Here is a 14868-nt window from a genome sequence, read left to right as displayed (position 1 = left end):
TATGACTTAAAAAAAATTACAATACAAAAGAGATTTTCATACTTAGTGTTAGAACTTAGAACCATTAACGTTTTTTCCATGTGGTTAAGCAATAAATAAATATTCATCACCTATATTGAATTGATTCATCTAATCATTTTATCAGCTTCTCCTAAAAGGAAATATAGAGATAAACATGATACAGTAGAAAATACATCTATTTTCAACATTAAAGGAGCATCAAGTATTGGCTTGGAGACTGATTGAAAGTATGTCCTTGGTGTTTTTAACTTCATGCTCTAACAGACTAAACTAATAGTCTCACTATATATATAGCATACTATTGAAGATGAAGCAGATGATGAAGTCCTACTGATTGTTAATCCGGGATAGTTGGAAAGCTTTTATTTAGCTGTATACATTCATAGTATCTTTATATATTATCAACAAGACTAAACAAAAATGATCTCAATAAATTGCAATGAATAAGAGATTTAGTTACTTGGCGTTAGAACTTAGAACCATTAATAGATATTCCAGGCGCTTTAAGAATAGTAATTAATTCTATAATTATATCAAATGTATTCATCCAATCCTACAAGCAGCGTTTGATCCAAGGAGATAAACAGTCCAAAATGAGACACAAGAAAAATTCATCTTTTTTCAAACAATTAAACTTGGCCTGTACAGGGATCGAACCTGTGACCTTGGCGAAATTAGCACCACGCTCTAACCAACCGAGCTAACAGGCCAATTTGCACACCTTCTGGAGGACCAGCACAGGAAGCAGTGCTAATGATAGTTCAACGGGGAGATTTGGAAAGCTTAATTTCAGCTGTTTAATATGAATTAAGGTTCATATTATGAACATGAAGAAACTAATATGACTTCAAAAAAACTTGCAATACAAAAGAGATTTCCATACTTAGTGTTAGTATTTTGAACCAGTAACGTTTTTTCCACGTGGTTTAGCAATAAATAAATATTCATCACCTATATTCAATTGATTCATCTAATCATTCTATCAGCTTCTGGGCAATGGAAATATAAAGGTAAACATGATACAGAAGAAAATAAATCTATTTTCAACATTAAAGGAGCATCAAGTATTGGCTTGGAGACTGATTGAAAGTATGTCCTTTGTGTTTTTAACTTCATGCTCTAACAGACTAAACTAATAGGCTCACTAAATATATAGCATACTTTTGAAGAATTAGCAGATGATGAAATGCTACTGATTCCATCCAATCCTTCAAGCAGCGTGTGATCCAAGGAGATAAACAGTCCAAAATGAGTCACCAGAATAATTAATCTTTTTTCAAACAATTAAACTTGGCCTGTACAGGGATCGAACCTGTGACCTTGGCGTTATTAGCACCACGCCATAACCATCTGAGCTAACAGACCATTTTGCACAACTACCTGTAGGTCCAGCATATGAAGAAGGGCAAATGATAGTTAACCCAGAAGATTTGGACAGCTTAATTTCAGCAGTTTGCCATGAAGTTTTAGTTATATATTATCAACATGAAGAAACTAATATGACTTAAAAAAAATTACAATACAAAAGAGATTTTCATACTTAGTGTTAGAACTTAGAACCATTAACGTTTTTTCCATGTGGTTAAGCAATAAATAAATATTCATCACCTATATTGAATTGATTCATCTAATCATTTTATCAGCTTCTCCTAAAAGGAAATATAGAGATAAACATGATACAGTAGAAAATACATCTATTTTCAACATTAAAGGAGCATCAAGTATTGGCTTGGAGACTGGTTGAAAGTATGTCCTTGGTGTTTTTAACTTCATGCTCTAACAGACTAAACTAATAGTCTCACTATATATATAGCATACTATTGAAGATGAAGCAGATGATGAAGTCCTACTGATTGTTAATCCGGGATAGTTGGAAAGCTTTTATTTAGCTGTATACATTCATAGTATCTTTATATATTATCAACAAGACTAAACAAAAATGATCTCAATAAATTGCAATGAACAAGAGATTTAGTTACTTGGCGTTAGAACTTAGAACCATTAATAGATATTCCAGGCGCTTTAAGAATAGTAATTAATTCTATAATTATATCAAATGTATTCATACAATCCTTCAAGCAGCGTTTGATCCAAGGAGATAAACAGTCCAAAATGAGACACAAGAAAAATTCATCTTTTTTCAAACAATTAAACTTGGCCTGTACAGGGATCAAACCTGTGACCTTGGCGAAATTAACACCACGCTCTAACCAACTGAGCTAACAGGCCAATTTGCACATCTTCTGGAGGACCAGCACAGGAAGCAGTGCTAATGATAGTTCAACCGGGAGATTTGGAAAGCTTAATTTCAGCTGTTTAATATGAATTAAGGTTCATATTATCAACATGAAGAAACTAATATGACTTCAAAAAAACTTGCAATACAAAAGAGATTTCCATACTTAGTGTTAGTATTTTGAACCAGTAACGTTTTTTCCACGAGGTTTAGCAATAAATAAATATTCATCACCTATATTCAATTGATTCATCTAATCATTCTATCAGCTTCTGGGCAATGGAAATATAGAGGTAAACATGATACAGAAGAAAATAAATCTATTTTCAACATTAAAGGAGCATCAAGTATTTGCTTGGAGACTGATTGAAAGTATGTCCTTTGCGTTTTTAACTTCATGCTCTAACAGACTAAACTAATAGGCTCACTAAATATATAGCATACTATTGAAGAATTAGCAGATGATGAAATGCTACTGATTCCATCCAATCCTTCAAGCAGCGTTTGATCCAAGGAGATAAACAGTCCAAAATGAGACACAAGAATAATTCATCTTTTTTCAAACAATTAAACTTGGCCTGTACAGGGATCGAACCTGTGACCTTGGCGTTATTAGCACCACGCTCTAACCAACTGAGCTAACAGGCCAATTTGCACATCTTCTGGAGGACCAGCACAGGAAGCAGTGCTAATGATAGTTCAACCGGGAGATTTGGAAAGCTTAATTTCAGCTGTTTAATATGAATTAAGGTTCATATTATCAACATGAAGAAACTAATATGACTTCAAAAAAATTGTAATACAAAAGAGATTTCCATACTTAGTGTTAGAATTTTGAACCAGTAACGTTTTTTCCACGTGGTTTAGCAATAAATAAATGTTCATCACCTATATTCAATTGATTCATCTAATCATTCTAACAGCTTCTGCGCAAAGGAAATATAGAGGTAAACATGATACAGAAGAAAATACATCTATTTTCAACATTAAAGGAGCATCAAGTATTGGCTTGGAGACTGATTGAAAGTATGTCCTTTGTGTTTTTAACTTCATGCTCTAACAGACTAAACTAATAGGCTCACTAAATATATAGCATACTTTTGAAGAATTAGCAGATGATGAAGTCCTTCTGATTGTTAATCCGGGATAGTTGGAAAGCTTTTATTTAGCTGTATACATTCATAGTATCTTTATATATTATCAACAAGACTAAACAAAAGTGATCTCAATAAATTGCAATGAATAAGAGATTTAGTTACTTGGCGTTAGAACTTAGAACCATTAATAGATATTCCAGGAGCTTTAAGAATAGTAATTAATTCTATAATTATATCAAATGTATTCAACCAATCCTTCAAGCAGCGCTTGATCCAAGGAGATAAACAGTCCAAAATGAGACACAAGAAAAATTCATCTTTTTTCAAGCAATTAAACTTGGCCTGTACAGGGATCGAACCTGTGACCTTGGCGAAATTAGCACCACGCTCTAACCAACTGAGCTAACAGGCCAATTTGCACATCTTCTGGAGAACCAGCACAGGAAGCAGTGCTAATGATAGTATAACCAGGAGATTTGGAAAGCTTAATTTCAGCTGTATAATATGAATTAAGGTTCATATTATCAACATGAAGAAACTAATATGACTTAAAAAAAATTGCAATACAAAAGAGATTTCCATACTTAGTGTTAGAATTTTGAACCAGTAACGTTTTTTCCACGTCGTTTAGCAATAAATAAATATTCATCACCTATATTCAATTGATTCATCTAATCATTCTAACAGCTTCTGCGCAAAGGAAATATAGAGGTAAACATGATACAGAAGAAAATACATCTATTTTCAACATTAAAGGAGCATCAAGTATTGGCTTGGAGACTGATTGAAAGTATGTCCTTTGCGTTTTTAACTTCATGCTCTAACAGACTAAACTAATAGGCTCACTAAATATATAGCATACTTTTGAAGAATTAGCAGATGATGAAGTCCTACTGATTGTTAATCCGGGATAGTTGGAAAGCTTTTATTTAGCTGTATACATTCATAGTATCTTTATATATTATCAACAAGACTAAACAAAAGTGATCTCAATAAATTGCAATGAATAAGAGATTTAGTTACTTGGCGTTAGAACTTAGAACCATTAATAGATATTCCAGGCGCTTTAAGAATAGTAATTAATTCTATAATTACATCAAATGTATTCAACCAATCCTTCAAGCAGCGTTTGATCCAAGGAGATAAACAGTCCAAAATGAGACACAAGAAAAATTCATCTTTTTTCAAACAATTAAACTTGGCCTGTACAGGGATCGAACATATGACCTTGGCGTTATTAGCACCACGCTCTAACCAACTGAGCTAACAGGCCAATTTGCACATCTTATGGAGGAGCAGCACAGGAAGCAGTGCTGATAATAGTTCAACCGGGAGATTTGGAAAGCTTAATTTCAGCTGTTTAATATGAATTAAGGTTCATATTATCAACATGAAGAAACTAATATGACTTCAAAAAAATTGCAATACAAAAGAGATTTCCATACTTAGTGTTAGAATTTTGAACCAGTAACGTTTTTTCCACGTGGTTTAGCAATAAATAAATATTCATCACCTATATTCAATTGATTCATCTAATCATTCTATCAGCTTCTGCGCGAAGGAAATATAGAGGTAAACATGATACAGAAGAAAATACATCTATTATCAACATTAAAGGAGCATCAAGTATTGGCTTGGAGACTGATTGAAAGTATGTCCTTTGCGTTTTTAACTTCATGCTCTAACAGACTAAACTAATAGGCTCACTAAATATATAGCATACTTTTGAAGAATTAGCAGATGATGAAATGCTACTGATTCCATCCAATCCTTCAAGCAGAGTGTGATCCAAGGAGATAAACAGTCCAAAATGAGTCACCAGAATAATTAATCTTTTTTCAAACAATTAAACTTGGCCTGTACAGGGATCGACCCTGTGACCTTGGCGTTATTAGCACCACGCCATAAACATCTGAGCTAACAGACCATTTTGCACAACTACCTGGAGGTCAAGCATATGAAGAAGGGCAAATGATAGTTAACCCAAAAGATTTGGATAGCTTAATTTCAGCAGTTTACCATGAAGTTTTAGTTATATATTATCAACATGAAGAAACTAATATGACTTAAAAAAAATTACAATACAAAAGAGATTTTCATACTTAGTGTTAGAACTTAGAACCATTAACGTTTTTTCCATGTGGTTAAGCAATAAATAAATATTCATCACCTATATTGAATTGATTCATCTAATCATTTTATCAGCTTCTCCTAAAAGGAAATATAGAGATAAACATGATAGAGTAGAAAATACATCTATTTTCAACATTAAAGGAGCATCAAGTATTGGCTTGGAGACTGATTGAAAGTATGTCCTTGGTGTTTTTAACTTCATGCTCTAACAGACTAAACTAATAGCACTATATATATAGCATACTATTGAAGATGAAGCAGATGATGAAGTCCTACTGATTGTTAATCCGGGATAGTTGGAAAGCTTTTATTTAGCTGTATACATTCATAGTATCTTTATATATTATCAACAAGACTAAACAAAAATGATCTCAATAAATTGCAATGAATAAGAGATTTAGTTACTTGGCGTTAGAACTTAGAACCATTAATAGATATTCCAGGCGCTTTAAGAATAGTAATTAATTCTATAATTATATCAAATGTATTCATCCAATCCTTCAAGCAGCGTTTGATCCAAGGAGATAAACAGTCCAAAATGAGACACAAGAAAAATTCATCTTTTTTCAAACAATTAAACTTGGCTTGTACAGGGATCGAACCTGTGACCTTGGCGAAATTAGCACCACGCTCTAACCAACTGAGCTAACAGGCCAATTTGCACACCTTCTGGAGGACCAGCACAGGAAGCAGTGCTAATGATAGTTCAACGGGGAGATTTGGAAAGCTTAATTTCAGCTGTTTAATATGAATTAAGGTTCATATTATCAACATGAAGAAACTAATATGACTTCAAAAAAACTTGCAATACAAAAGAGATTTCCATACTTAGTGTTAGTATTTTGAACCAGTAACGTTTTTTCCACGTGGTTTAGCAATAAATAAATATTCATCACCTATATTCAAGTGATTCATCTAATCATTCTATCAGCTTCTGGGCAATGGAAATATAGAGGTAAACATGATACAGAAGAAAATAAATCTATTTTCAACATTAAAGGAGCATTAAGTATTGGCTTTGAGACTGATTGAAAGTATGTCCTTTGCGTTTTTAACTTCATGCTCTAACAGACTAAAATAATAGGCTCACTAAATATATAGCATACTATTGAAGAATTAGCAGATGATGAAATGCTACTGATTCCATCCAATCCTTCAAGCAGCGTTTGATCCAAGGAGATAAACAGTCCAAAATGAGACACAAGAATAATTCATCTTTTTTCAAACAATTAAACTTGGCCTGTACAGGGATCGAACCTGTGACCTTGGCGTTATTAGCACCATGCTCTAACCAACTGAGCTAACAGGCCAATTTGCACATCTTCTGGAGGACCAGCACAGGAAGCAGTGCTAATGATAGTTCAACCGGGAGATTTGGAAAGCTTAATTTCAGCTGTTTAATATGAATTAAGGTTCATATTATCAACATGAAGAAACTAATATGACTTCAAAAAAAGTGTAATACAAAAGAGATTTCCATACTTAGTGTTAGAATTTTGAACCAGTAACGTTTTTTCCACGTGGTTTAGCAATAAATAAATGTTCATCACCTATATTCAATTGATTCATCTAATCATTCTAACAGCTTCTGCGCAAAGGAAATATAGAGGTAAACATGATACAGAAGAAAATACATCTATTTTCAACATTAAAGGCGCATCAAGTATTGGCTTGGAGACTGATTGAAAGTATGTCCTTTGTGTTTTTAACTTCATGCTCTAACAGACTAAACTAATAGGCTCACTAAATATATAGCATACTTTTGAAGAATTAGCAGATGATGAAGTCCTTCTGATTGTTAATCCGGGATAGTTGGAAAGCTTTTATTTAGCTGTATACATTCATAGTATCTTTATATATTATCAACAAGACTAAACAAAAGTGATCTCAATAAATTGCAATGAATAAGAGATTTAGTTACTTGGCGTTAGAACTTAGAACCATTAATAGATATTCCAGGAGCTTTAAGAATAGTAATTAATTCTATATTTATATCAAATGTATTCAACCAATCCTTCAAGCAGCGTTTGATCCAAGGAGATAAACAGTCCAAAATGAGACACAAGAAAAATTCATCTTTTTTCAAACAATTAAACTTGGCCTGTACAGGGATCGAACCTTTGACCTTGGCGCTATTAGCACAACGCTGTAACCAACAGAGCTACCAGGCCAATTTGCACATCTTCTGGAGGAGCAGCACAGGAAGCAGTGCTAATGATAGTTCAACCGGGAGATTTGGAAAGCTTAATTTCAGCTGTTTAATATGAATTAAGGTTCATATTAACAACATGAAGAAACTAATATGACTTCAAAAAAATTGTAATACAAAAGAGATTTCCATACTTAGTGTTAGTATTTTGAACCAGTAACGTTTTTTCCACGTGGTTTAGCAATAAATAAATATTCATCACCTATATTCAATTGATTCATCTAATCATTCTATCAGCTTCTGCGCAAAGGAAATATAGAGGTAAACATGATACAGAAGAAAATAAATCTATTTTCAACATTAAAGAAGCATCAAGTATTGGCTTGGAGACTGATTGAAAGTATGTCCTTTGCATTTTTAACTTCATGCTCTAACAGACTAAACTAATAGGCTCACTAAATATATAGCATACTATTGAAGAATTAGCAGATGATGAAATGCTACTGATTCCATCCAATCCTTCAAGCAGCGTTTGATCCAAGGAGATAAACAGTCCAAAATGAGACACAAGAATAATTCATCTTTTTTCAAACAATTAAACTTGGCCTGTACAGGGATCGAACCTGTGACCTTGGCGTTATTAGCACCACGCTATTATCATCTGAGCTAACAGGCCATTTTGCACTTCTACCTGGAGGTCCAGCATATGAAGAAGGGCAAATGATAGTTAACTCAGGAGATTTGGAAAGCTTAATTTCAGCAGTTTACCATGAAGTTATAGTTATATATTATCAACATGAAGAAACTAATATGACTTAAAAAAATTACAATACAAAAGAGATTTTCATACTTAGTGTTAGAACTTAGAACCATTAACGTTTTTTCCATGTGGTTAATCAATAAATAAATATTCATCACCTATATTGAATTGATTCATCTAATCATTTTATCAGCTTCTCCTCAAAGGAAATATAGAGATAAACTTGATACTGTAGAAAATACATCTATTTTCAACATTAAAGGAGCATCAAGTATTGGCTTGGAGACTGATTGAAAGTATGTCCTTGGCGTTTTTAACTTCATGCTCTAACAGAATAAACTAATAGTCTCACTAAATAAATAGCATACTATTGAAGATGAAGCAGATGATGAAGTACTACTGATTGTTAATCCGGGATAGTTGGAAAGCTTTTATTTAGCTGTATACATTCATAGTATCTTTATATATTATCAACGAGACTAAACAAAAATGATCTCAATAAATTGCAATACATAAGAGATTTAGTTACTTGGCGTTAGAACTTAGAACCATTAATAGATATTCCAGGCGCTTTAAGAATAGTAATTAATTCTATAATTATATCAAATGTATTCATCAAATCCGTCAAGCAGTGTTTGATCCAAGGAGATAAACAGTCCAAAATGAGACACAAGAAAAATTCATCTTTTTTCAAACAATTAAACTTGGTCTTTACAGGTCTCGAACCTGTGACCTTGGCATTATTAGCACAACTCTCTAACCAACTGAGCTACCAGACCACTTTGCACTTCTTTTGGAGGACCAGCACAGGAAGCAGTGCTAATGATAGTTCAACCGGGATATTTGGAAAGCTTAATTTCAGCTGTTTAATATGAATTAAGTTTCATATTATCAACATGAAGAAACTAATATGACTTCCAAAAAATTGCAATACAAAAGAGATTTCCATACTTAGTGTTAGAATTTTGAACCAGTAACATTTTTTCCACGTGGTTTAGCAATAAATAAATATTCATCACGAATTTTAATTGATTCATCTAATCATTCTATCAACTTCTGTGCAAAGGAAATATAGAGGTAAACACAATACAGAAGAAAATACATCTATTTTCAACATTAAAGGAGCATCAAGTATTGGCTTGGAGACTGATTGAAAGTATGTCCTTTGTGTTTTTAACTTCATGCTCTAACAGACTAAACTAATAGGCTCACTAAATATATAGCATAATATTGAAGAATTAGCAGATGATGAAATGCTACTGAATCCATCCAATCCTTCAAGCAGCGTTTGATCCAAGGAGATAAACAGTCCAAAATGAGACACAAGAAAAATACATCTTTTTTCAAACAATAGAACTTGGCCTGTACAGGGATCGAACTTGTGACCTTGGCGTTATTAGCACCATGCTCTAACCATCTGAGCTAACAGGCCATTTTGCACAACTACCTGGAGGTCCAGCATATGAAGAAGGGCAAATGATAGTTAACCCAGGAGATTTGGAAAGCTTAATTTCAGCAGTTTACCATGAAGTTATAGTTATATATCATCAACACGAAGAAAACAATATGACTTAAAAAAAACTTTCAATACAAAAGAGATTTTCATACTTAGTGTTAGAACTTAGAACCATTAACGTTTTTTCCATGTGGTTAAGCAATAAATAAATAGTCATCACCTATATTGAATTGATTCATCTAATCATTTTATCAGCTTCTCCTCAAAGGAAATATAGAGATATACATGATAAAGTAGAAAATACATCTATTTTCAACATTAAAGGAGCATCAAGTATTGGCTTGGAGACTGATTGAAAGTATGTCCTTGGCGTTTTTAACTGCTTGCTCTCACAGACTAAACTAATAGTCTCACTAAATATATATAGCATACTATTGAGGATGAAGCAGATGATGAAGTCCTACTGATTGTTAATCCAGGATAGTTGGAAAGCTTATATTCAGCTGTTTACATTCATAGTATCTTTATATATTATCAACGAGACTAAACAAAAATGATCTCAATAAATTGCAATAAAGAAGAGATTTAGTTACTTGGCGTTAGAACTTAGAACCATTAATAGATATCCCAGGCGCTTTAAGAATAGTAATTAATTTTACAATTATATCAAATATATTCATCCAATTCTTCAAGCAGCATTTGATCCAAGGAGATAAACAGTCCAAAATGAGACACAAGAAAAATTCATCTTTTTTCAAACAATTAAACTTGGCCTGTACAGGGATCGAACCTGTGACCTTGGCGTTATTAGCACCACGCTCTAACCAACTGAGCTAACAGGCCAATTTGCACATCTTCTGGAGGACCAGCACAGGAAGCAGTGCTAATGATAGTTCAACCGGGATATTTGGAAAGCTTCATTTCAGCTGTTTAAAATAAATTAAGTTTCATATTATCAACATGAAGAAACTAATATGACTTCAAAAAAAATTGCAATACAAAAGAGATTTCCATACTTAGTGTTAGAATTTTGAACCAGTAACGTTTTTTCCACGTGGTTTAGCAATAAATAAATATTCATCACCTATATTCAATTGATTCATCTAATCATTCTATCAGCTTCTGCGCAAAGGAAATATAGAGGTAAACATGATACAGAAGAAAATACATCTATTTTCAACATTAAAGGAGCATCAAGTATTGGCTTGGAGACTGATTGAAAGTATGTCCTTTGCGTTTTTAACTTCATGCTCTAACAGACTAAACTAATAGGCTCACTAAATATATAGCATACTATTGAAGAATTAGCAGATGATGAAATGCTACTGATTCCATCCAATCCTTCAAACAGCCTGTGATCCAAGGAGATAAACAGTCCAAAATGAGACGCTAGAAAAATTCATCTTTTTTCAAACAATTAAACTTGGCCTGTACAGGGATCGATCCTGTGACCTTGGCGTTATTAGCATCACGCTCTAACCATCTGAGCTAACAGGCCATTTTGCATAACTACCTGGAGGTCCAGCATATGAAGAAGGGCAAATGATAGTTAACTCAGGAGATTTGGAAAGCTTAATTTCAGCAGTTTACCATGAAGTTATAGTTATATATTATCAACATGAAGAAACTAATATGACTTAAAAAAATTACAATACAAAAGAGATTTTCATACTTAGTGTTAGAACTTAGAACCATTAACGTTTTTTCCATGTGGTTAATCAATAAATAAATATTCATCACCTATATTGAATTGATTCATCTAAACATTTTATCAGCTTCTCCTCAAAGGAAATATAGAGATAAACTTGATACTGTAGAAAATACATCTATTTTCAACATTAAAGGAGCATCAAGTATTGGCTTAGAGACTGATTGAAAGTATGTCCTTGGCGTTTTTAACTTCATGCTCTAACAGAATAAACTAATAGTCTCACTAAATAAATAGCATACTATTGAAGATGAAGTAGATGATGAAGTACTACTGATTGTTAATCCGGGATAGTTGGAAAGCTTTTATTTAGCTGTATACATTCATAGTATCTTTATATATTATCAACAAGACTAAACAAAAATGATCTCAATAAATTGCAATGAATAAGAGATTTAGTTACTTGGCGTTAGAACTTAGAAGCATTAATAGATATTCCTGGCGCTTTAAGAATAGTAAATAATTCTATAATGATATCAAATGTATTCATCCAATCCTTCAAGCAGCGTTTGATCCAAGGAGATAAACAGTCCAAAATGAGACTCAAGAAAAATTCATCTTTTTTCAAACAATTAAACTTGGCCTGTGTAGGGATCGAACCTGTGACCTTGGCGTTATTAGCACCACGCTCTAACCAACTGAGCTAACAGTCCATTTGCACAACTACCTGGAGGTCCAGCATATGAAGAAGGGCAAATGATAGTTAACCCAGGAGATTTGGAAAGCTTAATTTCAGCAGTTTACCATGAAGTTATAGTTATATATTATCAACATGAAGAAACTAATATGACTTCAAAAAATTACAATACAAGAGAGATTTAAATACTTAGTGTTAGAATTTAGAACCATTAACGTTTTTTTCCATGTGGTTAAGCAATAAATAAATATTCAGCACCTATATTGAATTGATTCTTCTAATCATTTGATCAGCTTCTCCTCAAACGAAATATAGAGATACACATGATACAGTAGAAAATGCATCTATTTTCAACATTAAAGGAATATCAAGTATTGACTTGGAGACTGATTGAAAGTATGTCCTTGGCGTTTTTAACTTCATGCTTTAACAGAATAAACTAATAGTCTCACTACATATATAGCATACTATTGAAAATGAAGCAGATGATGAAGTCCTACTTATTGTTAATCCAGGATAGTTGGAAAGCTTATATTCAGCTGTTTACATTCATAGTATCTTTATATGTTATCAACAAGACTAAACAAAAATGATCTCAATAAATTGCAATGAATAAGAGATTTAGTTACTTGGCGTTAGAACTTAGAACCATTAATAGATATTCCAGGCGCTTTAAGAATAGTAATTAATTCTATAATTATATCAAATGTATTCAACCAATCCTTCAAGCAGCGTTTGATCCAAGGAGATAAACAGTCCAAAATGAGACACAAGAAAAATGTATCTTTTTTCAAACAATTAAACTTGGCCTGTACAGGGATCAAACCTGTGACCGTGGCGTTATTAACACCGCCCTCTAACCAACTGAGCTAACAGGCCATTTTGTACATCTTCTGGAGGACCAGCACAGAAAGCAGTGCTAATGATAGTTAAACCGGGAGATTTGAAAATCTTAATTTCAGCTGTTTAATATGAATTATAGTTTCATATTATCAACATGAAGAAACTAATATGACTTCAAAAAAATTGCAATACAAAAGAGATTTCCATACTTAGTGTTAGAATTTTGAACCAGTAACGTTTTTTCCATGTGGTTTAGCAATAAATAAATATTCATCACCTATATTCAATTGATTCATCTAATCATTCTATCAGCTTCTGCGCGAAGGAAATATAGAGGTAAACATGATACAGAAGAAAATACATCTATTATCAACATTAAAGGAGCATCAAGTATTGGCTTGGAGACTGATTGAAAGTATGTCCTTTGCGTTTTTAACTTCATGCTCTAACAGTCTAAACTAATAGGCTCACCAAATATATAGCATACTTTTGAAGAATTAGCAGATGATGAAATGCTACTGATTCCATCCAATCCTTCAAGCAGCGTGTGATCCAAGGAGATAAACAGTCCAAAATGAGTCACCAGAATAATTAATCTTTTTTCAAACAATTGAACTTGGCCTGTACAGGGATCGAACCTGTGACCTTGGCGTTATTAGCACCACGCCATAACCATCTGAGCTAACAGACCATTTTGCACAACTACCTGGAGGTCCAGCATATGAAGAAGGGCAAATGATAGTTAACCCAGAAGATTTGGACAGCTTAATTTCAGCAGTTTACCATGAAGTTTTAGTTATATATTATCAACATGAAGAAACTAATATGACTTAAAAAAAATTACAATACAAAAGAGATTTTCATACTTAGTGTTAGAACTTAGAACCATTAACGTTTTTTCCATGTGGTTAAGCAATAAATAAATATTCATCACCTATATTGAATTGATTCATCTAATCATTTTATCAGCTTCTCCTCAAAGGAAATATAGAGATAAACATGATACAGTAGAAAATACATCTATTTTTAACATTAAAGGAGCATCAAGTATTGGCTTGGAGACTGATTGAAAGTATGTCCTTGGTGTTTTTAACTTCATGCTCTAACAGACTAAACTAATAGTCTCACTAAATAAATAGCATACTACTTAAGATGAAGCAGATGATGAAGTCCTACTGATTGTTAATCCGGGATAGTTGGAAAGCTTATATTCAGCCGTTTACATTCATAGTATCTTTATATATTATCAACAAGACTAAACAAAAATGATCTCAATAAATTGCAATAAGTAAGAGATTTAGTTACTTGGCGTTAGAACTTAGAAGCGTTAATAGATATTCCAGGCGCTTTAAGAATAGTAATTAATTCTACAATTATATCAAATGTATTTATCCAATCCTTCAAGCAGCGTTTGATCCAAGGAGATAAACAGTCCAAAATGAGTCACAAGAAAAAATCATCTTTTTTAAAACAATTAAACTTGGCCTGTTCAGGGATCGAACCTGAGACCTTGGCGGTATTAGCACCACGCTCTAACCAACTGAGCTAACAGGCCAATTTGCACATGTCCTGAAGGACCAGCACAGGAAGCAGTGCTAATGATAGTTCAACCTGGAGATTTGGAAAGCTTAATTTCAGCTGTTTAATATGAATAAAGTTTCATATTATCAACATGAAGAAACGAATATGACTTCAAAAAAATTGCAATACAAAAGAGATATCCATACTTAGTGTTAGAATTTTGAACCAGTAACGTTTTTTCCACGTGGTTTAGCAATAAATAAATATTTACCACCTATATTCAATTGATTCATCTAATCATTCTATC

The 14868-nt window shown here is 32.9% G+C and overlaps 5 non-coding genes across 5 annotated transcripts; all 5 read right to left on the bottom strand.

Moving 5' to 3' along the window:
• Nucleotides 1–2831: 2831 nt before the first annotated feature.
• TRNAI-AAU (transfer RNA isoleucine (anticodon AAU)) lies at nt 2832–2905 on the bottom strand. Its single transcript has one exon. It is a non-coding gene; the product is annotated as a tRNA-Ile (tRNA).
• Nucleotides 2906–3692: 787 nt separating this feature from the next.
• Nucleotides 3693–3766, bottom strand: TRNAI-AAU (transfer RNA isoleucine (anticodon AAU)). Its single transcript has one exon. It is a non-coding gene; the product is annotated as a tRNA-Ile (tRNA).
• Nucleotides 3767–6723: 2957 nt separating this feature from the next.
• Nucleotides 6724–6797, bottom strand: TRNAI-AAU (transfer RNA isoleucine (anticodon AAU)). The gene has a single exon. It is a non-coding gene; the product is annotated as a tRNA-Ile (tRNA).
• Nucleotides 6798–10621: 3824 nt separating this feature from the next.
• TRNAI-AAU (transfer RNA isoleucine (anticodon AAU)) lies at nt 10622–10695 on the bottom strand. The gene has a single exon. It is a non-coding gene; the product is annotated as a tRNA-Ile (tRNA).
• A 3826-nt stretch (nt 10696–14521) lies between these two features.
• On the bottom strand, nt 14522–14595 carry TRNAI-AAU (transfer RNA isoleucine (anticodon AAU)). The gene has a single exon. It is a non-coding gene; the product is annotated as a tRNA-Ile (tRNA).
• Between the last annotated feature and the right edge of the window lie 273 nt (nt 14596–14868).

The sequence above is a fragment of the Lissotriton helveticus genome, chromosome 4_1 (assembly GCF_964261635.1).
Source record: "Lissotriton helveticus chromosome 4_1, aLisHel1.1, whole genome shotgun sequence".
Classification (NCBI taxonomy): domain Eukaryota; kingdom Metazoa; phylum Chordata; class Amphibia; order Caudata; family Salamandridae; genus Lissotriton; species Lissotriton helveticus.
The sequence above is the reverse complement of the archived record's forward strand: the minus strand, read 5'-3'. Positions and strand labels throughout refer to the sequence as shown.